Genomic DNA, 8,337 nt, shown 5'->3' on the forward strand with positions numbered 1-8,337 from the left:
TGAACTGAGTTTCTCATATCTCAGGGTCCTGAGTAGCTAGTTTTACAGGCCTGAGCTTCCAGTGTTTTAGCTTTTCATTATTACTTTCACAAGCTACATGCTCAAACACATTCCTTGCATTCAAAAATTTCACTGTTCAGGCTGACTGACAAGTTGTGAGGAAACATGGTGGAGTGAATAAGTTACCAAATGGGCCTCTAGCCCCATTAACATCATTCTTGTCAGTAACTTTCCTTTAAGTGAGTGAGTAAGTACATATTTCCACTTTCACTCTGACATTTTAACTGGAACTTATGAAATGTTTTTGATATAACTTTTAAATGTTATCTCCCAAACAGGAGATATTATTTGAATGTTTTGAAAATATTTAAGATGGGGGTGGTCTTGTGTGTCTGGATGTCTGTGGACAGAGGCCATCCAGCTGGGCTTCAGGCACAGAACTGATGCTTCCTGTCTGCTGGTTGCAGAGAGGAAGGTTTTCTTCCTGGTCAGGCTTTGAATTGAGATCCTTTCATCTTAAACTTCAAAGTAGCTAGGATAACAAGCATGAACCACCACCAACTGGCTTGTTTTAGAAGCATTAATTGTTTTTCATTCATTGCTTTTTTCCTGGAAGGTTGATCTAGACAGGCTGCTTGTACCTCATGATAAGGTGATTTGAATAATACCCCTTGCCTCTGGCATTTCTGAAACCCATTTCCTCAGTCAAATGAATTTGTTGTAAAGCCAATAGCATTTTCCTTCTTAGATGTTAGGTAGCTTATTTAAATCTCTTATACTTTCATTTGACAAAGCAATCAGGAAGTTTCTGTAAAACCCTACTTCTTGAGAGCATTATAGTTAGAAGGTATAATGTGCACACTTTCATATAGTCTCGCCTTTTATAAACATATGTTACATGATTGGGTGGAAGAATGACTATTGAAATAACTTGATAACCACTGTAGAATTTTTAAGCTTTAATGCTTATTAACTCAGAGGAGGATTAAAAACATTCAGAATAGTAGAATGTGGCTATTACTCATTTGATGTATGTGGAAAGATGATCAGAATTCTGATTAATAAAATATATCTTCAAATTTCCAGTGGTAGAATGCTATGCTAACTAGGAGGAGACAGTGTAGATGCCAGGGCTTTGAAAGCTGGTAATGCAGCAAAATATCAGGGGCGAACATTTGCTAAGGATACAATTTCCAAGGCTTATACCAAATATATTGAATTAGAATGCTAAGTGATGAATGACAGCACCAAATTTTATTTGTTGGCTTCTTTGTTTTGGAAGTCCTGGGATTTGGACCTAGGGCCTGGGTGCTGTCCTTTAGTTTTTTCCTGAAGGCTAGTGCTCTACCAGTTGAACCACAACTTCATGTCCATATTTCTGGTAGTTAATTGGAAATAAGTCTTACCAAATTTCCTCCTTGGACTTGCTTCAAACCTGATCCTCAGATATCAGCCAAATGAGTAACTAGGATTCCAGTTGTGAGCCACCAGAGCCCAGGTAGATAACATTTTAAAAGTATTCTTTACTGAATCAGATGTGTCTGACTACTATTGTAGCACTTTGGTTCCAGTGGGTTGTTAGATTTAAACTAAAATCAGAACTTTTCTTCTTGTAACCGGCAGCATCCAATATCTATCTAATTTATACCTATCTTCATTTTGGATCTTTTTCTTCTTTGTACCTTTCCATTCTTAATTCACAAGCAAGCATGTCAGTGCTGTTTTCATTTTCTGAAGCAAATCAGTTCCATTCCCATCAATGGGCGATGTATTTGCTGTCCTTACTGTCTGGAGTACCTGCTCCTAGATAATTACCTGGATGTTGGCTCTCATAACAACATCCCCAATATGAAGTTGTTGCCACAAAATCACCAATTTCATGTCTCTGATTTATAGAAATTATCATTATGATTTCTGGTTTTCTTTACGTCATGAAATTGCTGAGGAGAGAGCCACATTCACTTCTGTTTCTCCAACACCTGTAATAGTGCCTAGTCCTTAGTGCTCAGGGGCCTTACATGGAGATCAGCCTTCCCCAGCTCAATTTATCCTAGCTTCCGGTCAGGACAGCTGTTCAAGCTGAAGGTTAGTGGCTAGTATTCATTCCCTCTCATTCTTTGTGCCTTTTGCTGTTGGTGAGCCAACTTTAGGGCAAAATCAGTGCCTGAGACCTATTTGCTGCTATGGCAAAGATGGCTATGAAATCATAGAAGTTATGACCATTGTATTGTGAAGGTGTGTGAGGACACCAACCCCCACACAATTTCCCCAAAATATGTGTCTCCTTTGCCCAGGAGTGCATTCAACAATTCAACAACCAAACTATCACCCAGTTCTTGATAAACTCAGAGTATGTTTCCATTTCCTTTAAAAAAATTCAAGACATGCCTTTGATGATTTGTCAATGAATTACTGAAATAGAGTATATAATTTTATGTATTTGTAAGTCTTTGACCATCTATCTTGAGCCCTTGCCATATTTCTATGTGTTTGCATCTTGTGAAGGGAAATAATGTTTAATTCAGTATGATCAGAGACTACAGTTTGGAACCTTTTGGAGGGAATGCCAACTTTCCATCTGATGTTCTACAAATTGCCATGTTGGTACAGGAACTGTGTAGACTGTCATAAGATAAGAGGCTTGTCCTGATTTCTACTGACTTTCCTCTGGGGTCAGGGGGTGTGATCCCACTGCCTATGTGTTTATTTGCTACACTGGAGGGACCAGACCTCCTCTGAAAATCTACGACTTGGTTGTAAGAGATACTAAATCTCATAACCCAGCTTCCCACATCACTAGGATTACAGGACTGAGTCTCATGGACTCAACTTTTTTATACATACTATATTCAATTTCATTACATTCACTTTCATTTTATTCACATAATAGACAGATATATACAAATATATGTATATGTTTATTCATCTATTTATAATCTGTGTTATATATAGAAACACACAAATATATTCTTATAATTATAATCAAATTATATCACTACTTTCCCCAATAATATTTACACTAATATTTTGTGCAAAAAAATCAAGTTTAAAATTTAAATGCCATTGTAGTTGGAAAAATCATATTCAGTCTTATATACTATGTAATATACTATATATAACATCAAGAATATAACATGTATTTACATATAACTGATTTAAATGTGGAGGATTTTTTCTTCCTGATTTTGTATTTGTTCATCTATGTAAACCTTCTTTTTCCTATTATGGCTTTTGCTTTCCATTATACATATTTTCTATATATTTTCAGCCCTAAGTAGACTTTTTTATAATATTGGAGCCAAATTTTTCTTCCATATTTGTCCAAAGCACAATGAAGTTGTTTTCAAATTCGAACTCACTGTTGGAAGAGAGCCCACATACCACTATAAGTATTGTGGCATTTGTCGCATTTGACAGGATAGCCTTCTAGGACATCTGATCTTCTATGTACTAGACCTTTTATAGCCACCTTATGACCCCATGCAGGCATGGCCTGGCTTCCTTGCCACTCCCTGTGCATTTAACATTTCCCATTATATCCAGTAGGCTCTCTAATACAGCCCCCTGTCTCTCTGTGTTCCCCCCCAGAACACATATCCACAATGTTTCAGATTGTAGGATTAAAAAGAAATATATTTAGGATTCATGAATTTTAGAATATGTCAAAAACATTATTTTAATAAAGTTAAAAAATAAATAGGGTGAACCTTTTACATCAGGACATAAAGAAAAAAAAAGGATTGTCTCAGGAAAAGGAGAAGGAATCAGAAAATCTCCCACAGAGTCCTCAAAGAGATCTACTTCCTCATTAAAGACAGGATTTTCTTCCTGAGTCCAGGTAGAGACAGATTCTAATTTCTCAATTGGAAATTGAATCCCCTGCAAGAGGTCAGATTGGTCTGGGTATTGTGAGGAAAGATTCCCTTTCCTCAACTGAATCTAGATTTTGGACCTCACTCATTGGTTTTCCTGAACATAGACTGGGGTCATTTTCCATTAGCACACATTTACCCTGCACACCAAGAAGTGTTTTTTTGACTGGCTTGGTGGCGATCTAGTTGGATTGTGAACATCAATGGAAGACATTCTGGATTGTCTTCATCCTTGGTGTTATGTGCAGGTACACCTGCATCACATGTGGGGTTCAGAACCAGTGGGATGTCCACAGGACTCAAAACCTACTTGGGCCTTTCTACAAATTGAAAAAAAATCCTCTATGTTCACATGCTTTCTGGAGATCTTCCAATCTCAATCAGTCACCATTGACGACATCAATGATGGGTTCTTTATCTGGAGCTCTGCAGGAGCTGCTTTACGGTGATGCAAACCTGAGAATGTAAATAGGTACAGAAATCTTAGAGTAGACCCTAGAAGTTAAGGTGTGACTAAACTTCTGAGGATTTAATGGGAGAAGCTGTAGAATTTGAGGTTGGATTGAACACTGATTAGAATGTAGGGTGTTTCAAATGAGTGGCTACTTCCAAGTTCTTTCAAAAGGAGAACAGATTATACCTGGCATAGAATATCCATAAAAGGACATTTTGCCAAACTGAGGAGTACTAAGGTCTCATGACCAATTGGGCCCATCCCTAGAGACCCAGGTTCCATCCCTCCTCACGAGCCCTGAGGCATCTAAACAAGTTCTTCCTCTTTTTCTTGGTATCATGGGTCATGGGTTCCTCCAGCTGGTCCAGAAGAATATATAAGCAGAAGAGCAGGTCTGAAGAGACCATGTTGATCTTGACATTCTGTGTAAGTTCTTTCAGGGTGTCATGGTTCTTAGGCACATAGAAATCATCAGGGTAGAAGTCCATCCACATAGGGAGGATAGAATAAACAATGCTGTGGGAAGATTAGTGAAAAGGAAAATGAGAGCCCACCCTCTCCATCCTGAACCTTGTACTATAGACTCTTTCTGGCAAGACTTGCATGTTGGGAAGTGGGAAGAGACTCCTGCAAGCAGGATGCTCCTCACAACCCACTTCTAGAAATTTCTCAAATATAATCTTAAAAATTTCTCCCTGTGATAAGAAGAGAAAGTTGTTTCCCCAATGGATCTGACTTGTTATATACAGCCCTCCCTGGCATCCATGAGAATCCAAAACTACAACCACATCCACAACTGTGTAATCTGCTATCCGCTGATGTGCCAAACCTCAACCCTCTGATGAAAATAACAACTGGTGTGCAAAGAAGAAAATTGACTTTGATTCAGAAACGTCAAAGGTACCAAGTTTCAAAGGACAAAATTTCTCTTTGTGCCAATGTCCACTTACTTTTTCACTTGTTCATCTTCCTCCCAGTTATGGTAGAAAGATCTGTACCAATGGGAGAAAGAAGTTAACTCTTTGCTTCTCCTTTTCTGAACAGGACACACATGGGACTGTCTAAGTCACAAATGGTAATGTAAACATGAAATGTCATGTCAAAACCAGCTTTACCATGTCGGTGGGGGGGGAGGGGGGTATAATTGGGTGGGGGAGGGGGAGGCTGGGAAGGGAGGTGAAGGGTAAACAAAGGAGGAGGCTGCAATGCTTGGTAAGAAATGTATGCATTATCCTGCCCATGTAATTGTAGCCCCTCTGTACAGTATGTTCTCAAATAAAATAAAATAATATTAAAAAATAAAAAATAAAAAAATGAATAAAAACTTTTAAAAAAAGTGAAGATATGTCTATACAATTTCATGGAAATACTGTGAGTGTGCTTATATACATCTTTCCAAATAACTGCGGAATGGCTCATGCCTCTAACCCTAGCAATCAGGAAGGTGAGATCTGAGGATCAGATTGAAATCAGTTTGAACCCAGTCTAGTTTGTAAAATCTAAAGACACATCTTCATTTAACCAGCCAAAGGCCAGAACTAGACTTGGGGCTCAATTGTTAGAGTGCTACGAATGTTACAGAACTCAGGCCCCAAATTCAAATTCAAGTTTCATCCTTTCTTCTGTCTATATTCCTTCAAAGGCCTCCAAGATAGTGATTTCCTAGATGAGGGTGGAGGTTGGATGAGACCGGCTCATTCTTTTAATCCTATTCTTTCAGCAAGAAAATCATTAAGGCTCCACTAGCTTATGAGGCAAATGAAATGTTCTGGCAGCCCAGTCCTAAGGAATTAGTCGAAGACTGCTCTTCTTTGTCTCAAGCCGAGCTCCTTTGATAAGACCCCAGTGATACAGTCTCAGAGAGGTACCAATTATTCCAATATTCTGGAGGGGGTCTCATCAGTCTTGGGTTTGAAGGAGGAAATCTCACTTTTTTTTGTCAGTCATGGGGCTTGAACTCTGGGTTTGGATGTTATCCCTCAGCCTTCAACTCAATGTGAGCACTCTACCAGTTGAGCCACAGCACCACTTCCGGTTTTCTAGTGGTTTACTGGAGATGAGTCACATGGACTTTCCTGTCCAGGCTGGCTTTGAACCTTGATCCTCAGATCTCAGCATCCTGAGTAGCTAGGATTACAGGTGTGGGCCACCGGCACCCGGCTAAGGAATACTCACTTTTTAAACAGAATATCCAGCAACTGCTCTATTGTCCCCGCTTTCTATAGTGGTGGAGGAAGTTTCCAACATAGAAGAGATCAGCTTTCTGGTAGGCAGGGACCAGGTCCATTTCCAGAATTTCCAGCAAACCTGAGTCCAGGCACCATATATTATAAGGCATATTCAGGGTTTGGGCTGACTCATTGTCACACTGGGGTTGTAAAAAAGAATGGATCTTTGAAACATGGAAATGGGAGTACACTTAAATTGAGTAATTGTAATAGAGTGGATTGAAAACTACACAGTAAATATTTTCTCAGTCTACTCATATAAAAGCACACAAGAAGAAGGTTCTAGTGTGGGCTAGGATGAGATTAAATAGGTTTCCTGTCATAGTTTTACCTTGCCGGAGTTGCCTTGGTTTCTTCTTATAACAAGGCCTGAGACATTGGTTTCGTGGTTTAGCACTGATCCATTGTCTGCAGCATCGAGTGAGGCACACACCACTCATGCCTGAGACCTGAATCTCTTGAACTTTGAAAACAATACAGGAGCATCTTTCTTGTTCCTGAGCCACAGGCCAAGTGAGCTGGCTTGAGTTGACTTTTAGTTATAGTTGCTTGGCTCTCAGAGTTCCATATTCTATTCCATTATGAGGGAGGTAGAGTCATATCTCAGAGCCTAATCATCTAAGCTGCTTGCTCACATAAGACCATCCCAAAGACAAACTGTAGACTGAAATCTCCCTTCCTACTTCACTCTATACACATGTGGATATTGTCAAATCCCAACATTATCAGCTAGGCCTAGATAAAGTCATGGTCTCAGTCTCAAAGAGCCCTTCCTAGCTCAGATCCCACCCTTATTTGTCACTATTCTTCTCATCCTGCACAAATCATTTTGCCTCTCAGGGCCCTCTCAGCCTGCCATGTGTTTCTTGCATGTATTATTGACATCCACTTACTAGGACATTGTTAGGTTTTTTGTTTCCTATTTTTCTGTTTGCTCTTGAAGGCTCTGTGTGCTGTCAGCTGGAAAAAAGGTAAGTACCTAGAGGTGGGAAAATAAAAAAAGTATTGAAAAACAAACATTATACATGTAGTCAAACATTTTGTAAGACAGAAGAGCATTTTTGAAACTTTTATTATATTTTATGAATGAGGGGAAGGGGAGAAGGGAAGAGGTGCTGCGTTGTCTTCTCATAATTTAATGGTTATTATTTTAAAATACTATATTTGAAGGAATGTAATATTTAAAGATAAAAACTGTACTCCTGTTCTGTTTATAAGCTAGGCATTTATAAAGCATTCCTCACTAAAGTCTTGTCGTTTGTGTCCCATGAACTGTCCTCCTCCTTCAAAATAATCAAGGAAAACCCTTCACAAATAAGTGGGATGTTGTCCAATATCTGGATAAGAATTTAAGAGACAATATTGCCTGCCATTTTGTGCATGTACTTGTGTGTGTGTGTGTGTGTGTGTGTGTGTGTGTGTGTGTGTGTGTATGTGGGTGAACGTGTGTCTGTGCATAAAGGCGTTTTAAGATTTGAGCAAGGACTATATGACAATCCCGAGGATCTTTCCCTTCACTGTAGTGCTCTACCAATTGTGCCAAAGTTCCACTGCAAGTTTTTGTAGTGAACTGGAGAGGAGAGAGCCTCCAAAACCTGGTGATAAACATTGTTACTGGAGGTAGTGGGGTTGCATGTTTCAGTCCAGCTTCACAACACTCAATATCATAAAACAACAACAGCAAAACCTAATATCAAAATACAATAATAAGATGTAATTAGAATAAAATTTAGTGATATAGTCTGTTAGCATAACTTTCATGAAACCTTGGTTGTAATGATTT

The 8,337-nt window shown here is 39.0% G+C and overlaps 1 long non-coding RNA gene across 3 annotated transcripts; it reads right to left on the minus strand.

The window, feature by feature from the left end:
• Nucleotides 1–3,669: 3,669 nt before the first annotated feature.
• Nucleotides 3,670–7,077, minus strand: LOC138804431 (uncharacterized). Of its 3 annotated transcripts, none has more exons than XR_011365259.1 (3): nt 6,886–7,077; nt 5,277–5,318; nt 3,670–4,842 (listed from the first exon to the last, which is right to left on the minus strand). It is a non-coding gene; the product is annotated as an uncharacterized lncRNA (long non-coding RNA). The 3 variants fall into 3 exon arrangements; XR_011365257.1 differs by lacking the exon at nt 5,277–5,318 and adding an exon at nt 6,502–6,633; XR_011365258.1 differs by lacking the exon at nt 5,277–5,318 and adding an exon at nt 6,502–6,694.
• Between the last annotated feature and the right edge of the window lie 1,260 nt (nt 7,078–8,337).

The sequence above is a fragment of the Dipodomys merriami genome, unplaced genomic scaffold (assembly GCF_024711535.1).
Source record: "Dipodomys merriami isolate MVZ:Mamm:240054 unplaced genomic scaffold, mDipMer1.0.p SCAF_364, whole genome shotgun sequence".
NCBI classification, from domain to species: Eukaryota; Metazoa; Chordata; class Mammalia; order Rodentia; family Heteromyidae; genus Dipodomys; species Dipodomys merriami.